Below are 15,406 nucleotides of genomic sequence, written 5' to 3' on the forward strand. Positions count from 1 at the left end.
TTATTGGTAATAGGTGAATATGAATAATATCCTTTTGTGATATTCACCTATTATATAATAAATATATATAATATATAAAATGTAAACATTAAGTACAATAAAAAGATGTATTCTATCTCGATAAAGTTGTTTTTAAAAGTGTCATTTGCAACAACATGAATGAACCTGGAGGACATTATGTTAAGTGAAATAATCCAGATACAAAAATATTTCACTTATATGTGGAATCTCAAAAAGTAGAACTCATAGAAGCAGTGAGTAGAATGGTGGTTACTGGAGACTGAAACAAATGAGGGGGACATATGGGAGATACTAGTCAAAGCATATAAAATGGCAATTAGACAAAAGAAATAAGTCAAGAGGTACAACATGGTACCTATCGTAATAAAAATATGTGGGATTCTTAAATTGCTAAGAGTAAGTAGATTTTAAATATTTTCACAAAAAATTATGTCAGACAATACCTATGTTAATTTTCTTGGTTTGGTCTTTCCACAATCTATACATACTTGGAAACATCATGTCATCACCATAAATATATGCAATTTTTATTTTTCAATTAAATAAAATTCAAAAAGTAAAAAATGAGATTTAGATAAAAGAAGTATATACAAAAGAGATATTTAATTTTACAGTAAGTCCAATAAGAGGTACTATTCAATCCTTATGAAATTTTGGGTTGTTTAAAGATGTGATGAGTTCCACAGGCCATAATGAGTTTCCTGTCACTGGAAGCATTCGACCATGGGCTGATGTCTGCCCTGCAGGGGCATCAGCAGGGGATTTGAGCATAGGATGAGTGTTTGATTTAGATGACCTTTGAGGTTATACTCAATCCCAAGATTCTGATTCAGCAATTCTGTAATCAGAGTGGCAAAACTGCCAGAAAACCTAATGGAATCCAGCCCCCTTCAGTAAAAATAAAGTATTAGATCGAAGAAGGTAAAATTTCCATTGTAATATTTTGATTCAGACAACACTGATTTTGGAGAGCAAGGAAGATTCAGGTTTTGTGAAGCCTACAGGTTATAGTTTGTGTGTGTGTGTGTGGGCAGGGGGGTTCTTTAAAAATTAAAAAATTACAAATGTAAATCTAAGTATAAACATTAATATTTAGAATGAGAAAAACTGACAAATGCCACAAACTTTGCAACATTCAAAAATATCATTTTAATGAACTGCCTAACACACCTCTAAAAATCATATATTGACTGGGGAACTTTAGGTGACCTCATTATATAATGGCAGTTTCATCATTTTTTGTAGAAGGAAAAGGAAGATATTTCAATCTTTTAGCATCGTTGGTTGAAATTAGTTTTAATTATTGATTGCTTAAAAACACAGTTTTCAGTCTCAAAACTCATTAGTAATGTCATATCAATATTTAGGATTATTGTCAACTTAAGGAAAAGTGCTCTTTAGTTTCATATATGAGCTGTAAGATTTCAGATCATATCAAGTTTTTTTATGCACTAATTGTACATACCTTTTGAGCTGATGATACTCACTAACCAGATTGTCTTCAATTTCCTGAAGTCTGGATGCTTGAAGTGTTGGCACAAAAGATATAGAAAGATTCCTGGAAGGCATCCCTATACTGGGACAGCTAGCAATAGCTTAAGTCACAGAAGTGACTGAAAACCACAGTTATATCCCACTAAACCACTAAAAGATATTCCAAACTAGCCAAATCCAAAAATGCCTGTGGCTAACACAAAGCCATCTGGCATTATCACCTAAAAGTCAGAGCAGTCTTAACCCACTGATATCTCAATATTTTCCTTTTGCAAGTTTTACCAAACATATTCCTATGTAAACACATTGCTCCATCCCCTCCTAAGACTGTGGAAGGTCCCATGTTAAGTGAAGCCCTGGAGCTCTTAGCTTCATGGTAAATCAATGCCTGTCAGAGGACGATTTTTAAAGACAAACTGGCCACTAGAATGCTAAAACCATGCAGCATGAAAAATGTCTGAAGGAACTGGGGATTTTTAGCCTGGAGCACCAAAAACCCAGAGGGACGTGATTACTGCCTTCAAATATTTGAAGAACTGTCATGTAGACATTTGTCCAGCCAGTCACTCTGAGTAGCTCTCAAGGACAAAACTAAGAACAATGGGAAGAAGTTGCAAGGAAGGAGATTTCAACTAACTATAAGATAGAACTTTCAGTACAATTAAAGTTCAAAAATGGAGTGGCTTGCCATATGTAATAATGGGCTCCCTGTCACTTGAAATGTTCTACAGAGGCAAAATATCAAGAAGAATGCTATAGATAAGATTTCAACAATGAATAGATGTTCAGGATAAATAACTTCCAAGTTATAATTCAGTAGCTTTTTGATGTACCCAAGAGGTTAGATTGTCAGGGAAAAAATCCTTCAATGTATCTGTGGCCAGAGTAACTTACTAAGCAAATAACAAATGATATATTAGGAAATGTTCCATGTATATCAAATCATACCTCTGGAAAATATGCCATAAAATTATCTAATAATGTTGAGGTCTATCCTCTAAAATCAGCTGTATTCTTGGTATCACCATACAATCCTACTCATAACTTTTATTTGTTTGTAAATAGTTTTTGTGTTGCCTTCTATGTGACAAACATGGTTATACTTGTTAGGTACTAGTAAATTATTAGTAAAACAGGTCATGATCTCTTCCTTCATGTGTCTTACAGAAAAATTATATTTCTACATATGCAAAGTTTATGTGTTCAGGAAAGCATATATAGTCTATATAATTAAGCAGTATCATAAAAAGCATGAGCTCTCAAATCTGAGTTCAAATCCCTGCTATTTCCCTATGAAAGCTATTTAGCCTCTGTCCATTTCAGTTTCCTCATGTGTAAAATTATACATACCCCTGCAAGATCATACATACCCCTACAATATTGCCATCACCACAAATTATATAATGCCTATAAAATGTTTGGCACATATAAATGCTCTGTAAACATTAGCTGTTATTTTTCAGTGTGTTGTTCACAAACCTTCTCCATGTTGTATATTGTTTGTTTGTTTTTTTTTTTAAAGGCTTTAAAGTAACTGGCTGTAACATTGAAGGGGCCAAAAGAGAAGCTTACATAGTCCTAAAGCTATCTATTGTTCCTTGAAAATACAGTGTATTTGGAATAATTTATCCAAATAAAAACATGTGGGTAAAATAATATAATCCTTAGTAATAAATGATGTAAAACCCTCTTCAGTCGAGAGCACATTTCAAGAGAAAGTAAACACTTTGAATGACTTTGTGTAATGGTTAACTCAGTGGTTACAAAAGATAGTGCTGTGATTCTAGCTAGTGAAAATGCCTAATGAAGACCTTTGAATACTCCTGAAGGACTTGAAATGCTTCCTGGTGAGCATCACTGACACCAGATTTTTCAGAAACTTTTATTAGCTACTATTATCTAAAGGACTTATATTTTTGAGATTTGTGTCTGTTGTTTCAACAGTTATACGGTAACCACCTGACACAGGTTAAATTGGGTTTTTTATCAAATAATTAAAACCATAGGCTTCTGGATGCAGAGGCTACCATGATTGTGCAACTGGACTGCAAGTGACATTGTGCAATTGGACTGACAATTGACAGGTACGTCTGATGTACCAAAAATGTCAACTATTTTTATTGATTATATTTTGTTTATAGAGTCCCACAGGCAACATGACACAGAAATAATATCCCTGCTACACACAAAAATAATTTATGATTATTAAAAAGAGAAACTACATTTTTAATTAGGCCAGGGTTCTGCTCTCCTAGCATTGAATCTCTCACAGCAAACACAGGAAGATTCTTAAAGTTTTGTGGGATGTTAGTGTGCAAGTGTTAAGATTCTTAAGCTTTATGGGAAGGCACAACAGTAATTGTCTTCCCTCTTCTGGCCCTTTGAGCCAGTCTGACCCATATGAACACTGAGAATCTAAGTGCTTACTTAATCAAACTGCAACTGAAGCCCCGAGACCTCCCTTCATTATCCCAGTTTCAGATTCTGCATCTGCTTAGCCCTAACCCTTACCACTCTGGCTGCACTTAAATCTTTAGCAGCTTGTCTTTTGTGTTTCACTCCTTGTAGCCTGCTTTCCCTAATGGATTCTGTTTGTATTGGTCAAACTTCTGATTGCAAGTTACAGAAACCCAACTCAGACTTTGTTAATACAACTTTTATTAGCTCATGTAACTGAAAGTGCAGGTTTCAGACACAGCTTAGATCAGGGTCTGACTATGTCTCTGGCCTCTCTTCATCACTGACCTTTGTTTTCCTATGGGTTGATCTTTATTTTCAGCCCCATTACTGATAACAGTTCCTGCTTTTTGCTATGCTAAGACCTGGAATTTAGCCTCTGTTTCCATACTGGCTTATATGCCCACCCTAAGATTAAGGATGAGGTGGGATCACCACATTCAGAAGACCTAGACTAAGTTTGCAAGAAGGATGATTGACTACAGGAAAGTCAGCTAGGATATATTGAAGGAATAGGATGATGATTCCCAAGTTTTTTTCATGCGTTAGAATCACACTTGTTAAAACACAGATTGCTGGGCCCTATCCATAGAGTTTCTGATTTAGTAGATTTGGAATGGGGCCTAATAATTTGCATTTTTAATAAGTGTCTGAGTGATTTCTCCTGTTGCTGGCCCAAGGACTAAACCTAGCTAGCCGCTGGAATAGGAAATAAAAAGCTAGTTGCATAACACATCAGATGTCCACTGTATTTATTGACCATATTCCTATGGCATATGGCCTGCTCCACTGCCTCAGTTAAGAGCTTGTGTCTTTGCCCTTAATCCCACAGAACTTCTCTTCAATTTCACACATAGGCCACTTGGCCAGTGTCCCAGCCAAACTGTTGAGCTTGTAAAAATCTGTGGAATCATTCATCAAAATTATGATCATATCTCCCAGTATTCCACTTTACAGGTCTATATTGGGCCCCTGTGACTCGTTGTACTCTTTACTAAATATTGCAGGAATTTGCTTTTCAAACTGTGGACTTTATACTGTCCTTCTTTATACCTTCTGTATTAGAACCACAGGGGCCATTAGTTAAAAATACTGATTATTTGCTGACATTTGAGACCTGTTTATCAAGAATGTATGTGGCTATGATCTGAGAATCTAGAATTTTAACCAAAAGTGTATTAGTTTTTCTTTCTATTACAATTTGAAAATTTAGAAGGTATATGGTTTTTGCCTTCACCAGATTTCTAAACACCACTGATACGAGATTTCTCAACCTCGATTGCAGAATAGATTCACCTGGGGAAGAAAAAGGAATATCTGGATCCTACCCCAAAACCAATTAATTATGAATCTCGGGAGATGGGGCCTGGAAATCTGTAATAAACTAACTTCTCTAAGAATAGAGGTTTCCACATAAGAAATAACTTGATTCCATTTGGGGTAGTTAAAGAGAAATCAAAGTTTTAAATTTATAAACACTGTAGTTCGAATGAATGTTCCAGAAGTCCTGGAATCGCTGGGATTTCAGGGTTACAAGTTTTATGCCATGAAAAAAAACCTACTATTTTACATAGCAGATCTTAAATAATATGACAAATTTCAACAGGAAGTTTTTTTTGTCTGTGTTGTTTTGTTTCTACAAAAAAAAAAAAAAAAGTTAGCTTAATGTGGGAAAGATAAATAGTAATTTTAATGTAATTTTGTCAAATTTATCTACTACATGCTTATAACTTTCTTGAAAATACTTCAGTGTATACAATGGGATGTTACGTGTGTGATCTTTAGAGTTAGCTTAATATGAAATGATTTATTAGACTTCTAATTAGGAAGCTCATACTCTAGAGGTAACTACAAGTGCTTTTGTTTTCAGACTCATAATTGACAATCAAGACTTTGGTAATTGGTAGACTGTCAGAAATGAGTTTATATTGGATATCATAGTGACTAGCATAAAACTAGCATAAAATAGTAAAATAAGATTTTTTTGTTAAAATTAAAGGTATTCAAGATATAGGGCTTAAAACATTTTTTCAGAGATTTTCTCAAACATACATAGACAAGGTGTTAAGAATCCAAAGGCTCCTGTACTTTTTTTAATCTTAAATTCAGTGGCCTAAGTTACATCTCTAAATTGTCTTGTACTACACAATGAACACTGAAGAGCTTAGGTTGCCTGAGGCTAGCTATAAGAATAAGAGAATTCTGTATCTAGAGTCTTGGAGTTTCCTTCAAGTCAGTTTTTCATGCAAGGTATTGAATGAAACACCTAAAAATCAAGATCTAGGCATTCCCAGACATTTCAAAACAGATTATATTTAAGCTCATTTATTAGCAGGGTTCAGTTGATGAAGGTCTGGACACATGGAAGACTAGTTTGAGACAAAGCAGGGAGATAAGTTAATCCTCATTCAAAACTTCTTTGGGACAAAGCTGCCACACAGAGCCTAACAATTGTGTCTGACCAAATCATCTTAGTTCTCAACCCTACCTCCGGTCACTTCAGCTCAGCCGGTCCTCCCATGCACCTTACCAAAAGTAACACAGGACACTTTAATGTGGGTAACAGTCTTGGTATTAACCCTGAACCACTTTGCCTCTGACCAGCTCCCCTGCTTCTCCCTGGTATGCTGACTCTCAGGCTCTGCATGCTACCACCCTCCTTTGCTCCTTGGAGAGATCTTTTCTCAAGCTTCACTCTTGACTTCTGAACCATGACTGGGCTCTATATTCCTTTCTGTTGGGCACACATTCTGGTTTACAGAGGCATAAGAAATTTTTTGACTGAGTCACTTTCTTGGCCCTCATAGGATTAGCATATTATTTCAGCTAATTGTTCAACTGGTGAAAATTTGTCAGCATTATACAGGTTAAGCATCCTTTGTCAGAAACACTTTGGACCAGACATGCTTCAGATTTCAGTTTTTTTGGATTTTGGAATATTTGCATATGTATATAATAAGCTATCTTGGGATGGGACCCAAGTCTCAACATGAAATGCACTTACGTTTCACATATATCTTATACATATAACCTGAGAGTAACTTAATACAATTTTTAAATCTGTGCATGTACCTAGTTTGTGTACACTGAACCTCAGAGAGCAAAAGTGTTCACTGTCTCAGTCACCCATGTAGCCAGTCTGTGATTATTTGGCAACACCATCAATTGTGACTCTGAAAATATATGCTACTGCTAAGCAACTATTTCCTTATACTTATTCACACGTAAGTATTTAACCGGAAAAAGGATAACATGCCATTGATACAGTGAAAAGATCATGCATTCATGGTAACTAAGCAGCACAGTAACATCACCAGAATACCTGGATCAGCGTTAAACCTCAGCAACAACACACAACAGAAGGCTTTCCATCTCCAGCTATAATGCTGTGTTTTATTAAAAGGTTATGTACACTGTTTTTTTATTTTTTTTTCCTTTTTTTTGAGATGGTGTCTCAGTCTGTCACCCAGGCTGGAGTGCAGTGGTGTGATCTCAGATCACTGCAAACTCCATCTCCCGGGTTCACGCCATTCTCCTGCCTCAGCCTCCCCAGCAGCTGGGACTACAGGCGTATGCCGCCACGCCCGGCTAATTTTTTGTATTTTTATTAGAGACGGGGTTTCACTGTGTTAGCCAGGATGGTCTTGATCTCCTGACCTTGTGATCTGCCCACCTCAGCTTCTCAAAGTGCTGGGATTACAGGCGTGAGCCACCGTGCCCAGCCTGTACACTGTATTTTTTTTTTTTTTTTTTTAGGTAAGAAGAAACATCAGAGGCCATTGAGAGACCAGGAAGCAGGTCCTCTAAGATAAGGAGGAGTTCTGCTGGGTGGCTCTTTAAAATGTTTTTTGAGTCATCTGTCTCATTAATGATGGACAGCCTCATTAACAATTTATCTCAGAATTCTCCAGTTTTATAAATGCATATGATTTCATCACACTGTTCTAGTCCTTCAATAAGCCAATCACATATTTTTGGCATGTCATCTATAGTCACTTTTTCTGCAGTGTTAACAATGGTATCTTCATCATCACTATTATCACAATCACCTTGATTCAGAACCATCTCAGCTATTTCATTATCAATACATGAACAACTGGAGCCTTGTTATTGATGTTAAAAACTTCAGTATCTACCTCTTCCAGCTTACTGATGGACTCTGAAAGTATATTTTTTGTATATATAAGGAGCACAGACATTATCTTTTTCTCACTCGACATGAGGAATGCTTTAGAATCACTTTTCTTCATCATCGTCATTATCACCGAACATAGTGGCAGACCAGAGATTGTTCCAGGCAAGCACAAGGATGCCTTTTGTCACTGTGTTCCAGGCATTGGCAACATCATATAGAGCATCCTTTATATTAAACTTCTTTTGAAAGCCTTCCTCACCCATGCCTCTGTTCACTGCTGCTAGCATGCTGTTCAGTAAAGTATATTTACTGCTCATTAATCTAATGATACCTTAGTCAAATGGCTGAATTTATGAAGTCACATTTGGGGGAAATTGCATACCATAAACATATTTTTGATGAGAATTTCAGCTGAAAGATGAGCAGAACAGTTGTCAAGGAATAACAAAATACTGCACTGGTCATTCCGTCCCGCTTCCCTGCAGTGAGCACAAGCTGCTCACAAATGTTTGTGAAGCCAGTCAGAAAAGATGTTACTGGGGATCCATTCCTTTTTGTTAGCATAAAAACGGACTGGTAAGAAATGCATACTTTGAAAACAGTTAAGTCACAAGCTTTTGACTATCACAGCAAGTTTACACTTATGTGTGCCTGCTGCATTAGCACATCCCAGCACAGTTGTCCTGTCTTTGGCATCCTTATTTCCTGTAGAGGCTGTTCCATCAGCTGTAGTGGGTGTCTTTCTGGGGCAGTCATGCCAAAATAGTGATGTTTTATCAGCAGTATAGACTTCTTCTGACATCACATTTTCATATGCAATTACCTTGGCAAAACACTTAATGAATTTCTTGGCTGCTTTATGGTCAGCAGATGCTTTGTCACCTCAAATCTTTAAAAATTTAAGGCCCCGTCTTTTCTTAAATTTTTGCAACCAGCCTGCTGACTACTCACAGTTCCCTTCAATTTTCAGTTCATCATGATAGATTGTTTCTTGTTTTATGATCAGCATATCATTAGTGACATGTGTTCACTTGGGTTGACAGATACATTCTTTCAGTACATGGTCAAGATCTTCATTTTTAGCTTTATGCAGTGTTTTTCTGTTCTTCAATAACTTCTATGCATCACTTTCAGCGTAGAACTTCAACAGTTTGTCCTTCAATTTCTTCAGGTCACATATGGTGGTCATTCTAACACCATACTCTCCTGTAATACATTTCACAGTTACACTGCAATCTAGTTTCTCCAACAGCTTAGCTTTCTGTGCTATAGATGAACATAAATGCTTCCTTTTCTTATCACTGTTACCCATAGAGGTACCTGCAGGCCTCTTTGGCATTTTCAACAACATCTTTACACCACAGCACAGAATAAGCAAAAGTCATCATGAGTAATCCACATAGGTCTTGGCCCCATGAGAGGCATCAGGAATCTGCTGTTGGCACATTTAGCCTACACACTTGCCATCTTATTACCCTTTGTGGATGTGCTTGCATGGAAGAATCTGGGTGTGCTCAGGAAAGATATATTGTAACTGAAAAGATTTACTGAGGGTCTTTTGCCCCTAAGAACACTGAATAAACTGTATGTTGTGCACCTGTATTTTGATGGCAACCCATCATAAGAGGTCAGGTATGGAATTTTTCACCTGCAGCATCATGTCAATACAAAGAGTTTTGGATTTTAGCACATGTAAGATTTCAGATTTTCAGATTGGGAGTGCTTAACTTTTATAGAAAATGTACTACTAAAAAATTCCAGCCAGGCACGGTGGCTCAAGCCTGTAATCCCAGCACTTTGGGAGGCCGAGACGGGCGGATCACAAGGTCAGGAGATCGAGACCATCCTGGCTAACACAGTGAAACCCCGTCTCTACTTAAAAATACAAAAAAAAAAAAAAAAAAAAAAAAAAAAAAAAAAAAAAACCAAACAAAAACCATCTAGCCAGGTGAGTGGCAGGCGCCTGTAGTCCCAGCTACTAAGGAGGCTGAGGCAGGAGAATGGCATAAACCCGGGAGGTGGAGCTTGCAGTGAGCTGAGATCGCGCCACTGCACTCCAGCCTGGGCGACAGAGCGAGACTCCGTCTCAAAAAAAAAAAAAATTCCATTTTACTGACTGTGGGCAATTATCTGTTTTTCATGTTTTTTTTTTAAAGAAGTTATGATAAGACTATTCATCATTATGTTTCTGAAACATAAAGTTCAAATACAAGGCAGATCACTTCAGTATGGGACATTGGGCAAATCTATGGGCTTGAACCAGACTGGTAGCTCTGCAGTCCCCACTCCCTCCCAAACATCTCTACCTGTTCTAGAGAAGAAGACAAAATAGATTATGTTGACTTTTCCAGATCTAAATATGTACATATTTACAGAGCGCAATGACCAGAAGTATACCCTTTTGTCTCAGATGAGCACACATCCTTGACATATCTGAATAGGTCTTACATATTTGATTCAGTTTTAAGAATATTCACAAGTCCTTCTTTTTCCCCCCTTTAATCAAGAGAGATGAGAAATAAGAATACATTTAAGATCAAGAGTGCTAAGAGCATGTGCACACACAACCCGCTGGTGTCTTCTCTTCAGATATATACGGCTCAAGTACCTCTACAAAAATTATGAACCATAAAGATGACAACTTTGTGTCATGAAACTCTGTTCAGGAGTTGAGGATAGTCATTTTAGTTCAGAATAGAGGGTATATTTGAAAGTGATTTGCAAATGAGTCAATGGCAAAGGCAGAAGAATAACTGCTGAAAATTTCCATGCACATATAAATGCCATTCTGCTAGGTGTTTTTGTTCACACATGGGACATCAAAACAAATGACAGTATCCCTGAGGGCATGTGGACACAAAGTTAAAGTGACTTCAGACAAGTGCTTTTACCTCTGTAAGCAGTTAATTAGAGCATAAAACATTCCTGGATCATCAGTGTTACATTACAGTCTAAACCAATGAATCTAAATTAAAAAAAAAAAAATAGGAAAGGTCATTATGAATAAATAAGTAAAATCAGAGAAGAAAAAATTAATTCATGAAATGAAACCCCAAATTTATGAGTTTGTATCTTACTGCATTTTTCCATACTCCTCAATTTTAACCAGTTTAATGTAAAATAAAATTTAAAAGCTTAGGTTGGGTAATTAAGAATGAAACTGGCTTCAATAGACTCCTAAACTTCCAAATTTCAACTTAAATAAAGGTATCTTTTCTCATCACTTTTTAATCATTTTTCATATGCATGATTCATGTGTAATAGACTTATTAACAATTTCTCCAAAAAAATAAGACCCTAGATATACTCATGGTGTTTGCAAACATGGTTAGGATAAAAAATTTCACTTGTATTAAGTGCTTTCAATTACTTCATTTTTCTCTGTTTTTAAGGAGCTTTCTGACTCTATTCTAACTATTGTTCCCTAACTTTCTATAAGCATTCATAGTTTACTGGAGTAGACAAGCATGAAATTAATGCTCTGTAGCAGTAATTCACTAATGCCAAGAAAGTCTGTTGCTTGATTACTATGTAACACTGCTAGCACTTCAGTTCCTGATTTTCCTTCCATGAAATGATAGCTGCTTGTGGTCAGGAGTTTGTAATTGTTTGAACCAAGTAATTTCAATTTTGTAAACCAATAAATGAACTTATTTGTCTTTTTTTTTTTTTTCTTAATGCCAGAGGGAGACAATTATATAATTGTTTAAGCAAAAAGAAAACAAAAAACAAAAAACAAAACACTTTAATTTAGTTTTAGTTAACTCTTTTGAATGAATGTTTCAGATTTTTATTTCTTTATCTAACTGCTCTCTGATTTAAGCCCAATGGTAGGTACAAATGGCTTGCAATATTTGTGTGTGTCACCAATGAAACGATCATCTGGAAGATTTAGATGCAGCTTTTTTTTTTTTTTTTTTTTTTTTTTTTTTTTTTTTTTTTTTTCTTGTTTGAAGTGGATAAGGAGGGATCTTGTCAAATACTTTCTGTATAATGATTCTAGTCATCCAAGTGACTCAAATCTGTTGATAAGGCTGAAATTATCGAGTAGACAGTTCTGAATCTACTATGGAAAAATCATGTTTTTGGAAGATAGTCCTCTTCGTGATGTCTGAAACTCCCTAAGCAAATGTCACTTTGTAATGAGACTGACTTTCTTTGGTCTCCTGACCTGCCCTACAGAATTGACAGTCAGAAATCCTTATATACAAAGCTTGCTGGTACAACTTTATTACAATATTGCAATTTTAATTTTGTATAAGTGCTACACTTGAAACTTAAGAGTGTTACATGCTTTTGGTGTTGTCTGTTAAAAAGCATTAATGAGTTATAGGTACCTAGGCTGCATACTATTGAATGTCAGACCACTTGCAACAAAAATTAAGATTACGCCTTGCAGGATCCCATAAGGAGAGGGCTAGATACCCACCGGGTAATGGAAATATTTCACCCCACCAAGTTACAAACTTCACCTGGAGTTATAGAATCTATAAATCCTAGTTTTACTCTTCACTGGGGAGCCTACCATTTCTTCTGAGTCCCAGAAGACACACATCAGCCAAGAAAAAAGTAAAAATAATGATAATAATACAGAAAGGCATTCAATTTTTCTTGCTTTCTCTGTTGTCAGTGTGTAAAGACCCATATATTTACAGAAAAAAAATGAAAAAAGAAACCACATCTTAATCTATTTTTGAACCTTAAAAGTTAATCTTGAGCCATACTAATTAACACACACAGAGCCTATTTCTCCTAATATAGTAGTATTGTTAAATTTTGATATTTTTTGTTATATTCACAATCTTAGAAAACTAATTATTTCTAAGAACATCTTAGTGTCACAGATTTTGGCTCATAATTACCCTTGCATATTTATTTACTAAATCCCATCATTAGATTTTATGACCGAGGAATGGAACTTTATGCTGTAAGGCAAAATAAACACAACTGAGCAAAAAAGTACTAAACTTTACGATTCTATAAGATTACAGGATAAGGAGACAGATCAAGATTCAGAATGCTACAGAAGTGAATGGAATTGTCATAGGAGAAACGGAATAGTTGGAATGAAGAGTATGTCTCGAAGAAAAGTGTTAAGTTTAATACAAAACATGATGTTTTTAAGATTTGAAATAGCCTTAAAGATTGTGAAGCCAAATATCACTTTACAAAGAGACTAAAATCTTTAGATTTCAAAGTGGCATTTTCAAGCCCTGATAGTTAATAACAAATCTAGAATAAGGATCTACAATCTCTGACTCTGAATCTAGCTCTATTTACTGCATCTTAATATATCCTAACTGCATTTCATATGACAAAGAGGCCATTAGAGATGTTACAAAGGCAGCTAAAAGAAGGAACTGGGATAATGTGCTGCCTAAGACAAGTAGAGAAAGCAAAACAAATTAGTATATTATGGAGGAAATAATAACGTGAGAGAAATATAATAAGACAGAACAATAGCTTTGGGGGAAAAGTCCAAAATCCAAAGTGCTATTAAGAGAGTTTATAGAAAAAGTAATCAAGAAATTGACCTTTGGAATCAGAAAGACCTACATTAAGCCATACTTGAATAATACTAGTTTTTAAACTGAGTTGCAATGTCTTCATCTGTTAAATAGTATAGTGATAACATCTACCACAAATACTGTTGTGAAAAACACATGGCTAATAAATGTACAGTAGAACATTGGCCCATATAGAGTTCTTAATAAATGCTAGTTATAATTGTTGCAATTGTAGGCTAATTTGGAAGCCAGAAGAATAGCAGTTTTCAAGTAGTACAGCAGTTTAGAATGTGGAAGTTTAAGAGGTGAGAATCCCACCACAAATTTGTTAGCTATGACAAGTTTGGAACATTGCTAACCCATCATGGTCAAGTTGAGTAAAGACACAGTTGTGTTGTTAATTTTAGAAAAGAGCAGAGAACTTTTTTTTTTTTTTTTAACCTGGGATATATTTTGAAAACAACAAGGAGGAAGACTTTGTAACATATTGTATAACATAAGTTTCAACGTTTCATCCCTATTGATGTTTACCTGAAAATCTTTAATTGTAACAAAAATGCTTTTGCAAATCATGAAATTATTAGTACTACTTAAATGATCACATGTTCTAATAGCTGTCTTTTGGAATAGAAGTTTTTCATGTAGCCAATTCTGATATCTAAAGATCAAAAATCATGAGTTTTTTCAGCTCATAATTTATTTTCAGTATACAAACGTATCTTGTATTGTGCTTCATTTTATTGCTCTTTGCAGATTGCAGATAATTGTGTTTTTACAAATTGTGGCAACCCTGCATCAAGCAAGTCTATTGGTTCCATTTTTTAACAGCATGTGCTGACTTCCTGTCTCTGTACCACAAATTGGTAACTCTTGCAATGTTCCAAACTTTGTTATTATTTCTGTTATGCTGATCTGTGATCAGAGATCTTTGATGTTACTCTTACAATTGTTTTGAACACCATGAACTATGCCCACTTTTAAGCGCATTGGCTCACAAAAAGATGATGTGTGTTCTGACTGCTCCACCAACCAGTAGTTCCTTCTCTCTCACTCTCTTCAGGCCTCCCTATTCCTTGAGATACAACAAAATTGAAATTAGGCTAATTAATTACCTTACCATGGAGTCTAAGTGTTTCAAGTGATTAAAAAAAAAAAAAAAGACATGCACATCTCTCACTTGAAATCGAAAGCTAGAAATGATTAAAATCAGTGAGGAAGGCTTGTCAAAAGCCAAGAGAGGCTGAAAACTGAGCCTCTTACACCAAACAACCGTATTGTGCATGCAGTGGGAAAATATTTGAAGAAAATTAAAAGTGCTATCCCCAAGAACACACACATTATTATTATTATTTTTAAATGCCTTATTGCTGATATGGAGAAAGTTTTAGTGGTCTGTATAGAAGATCAAACCAGTGACAACATTCCCTTAAGCCAAATACTAATCTAGAATAAGGCCCTAACTCTCTTCAATTCTATGAAGGCTGAGAGAGATGAGGAAGCTGCTGAAGAAAAGTTTGAAACTAGCAGAGGTTGGGTCATGAGGGTTAAGGAAAGGAGTTATCTCCATAATAAAGAAATATAAGGTGAAGCAGCAAGTTAATCCAGAAGATGTAACTAAGATCATTGATGAAGGTGGTTACAACAAACAGATTTTCAATGTAGACAAAACAGCATTATATTGATGCAGCTGGAAACCATCATTCTTAGCAAACTATCACAAGAACAGAAAACCAAACACCGCATGTTCTCACTCATAGGTGGGAACTGAACAATGAGATCACTTGGACTCGGG

The sequence above is a fragment of the Macaca mulatta genome, chromosome 6 (genome assembly GCF_049350105.2).
Source record: "Macaca mulatta isolate MMU2019108-1 chromosome 6, T2T-MMU8v2.0, whole genome shotgun sequence".
Taxonomy (NCBI): Eukaryota; Metazoa; Chordata; class Mammalia; order Primates; family Cercopithecidae; genus Macaca; species Macaca mulatta.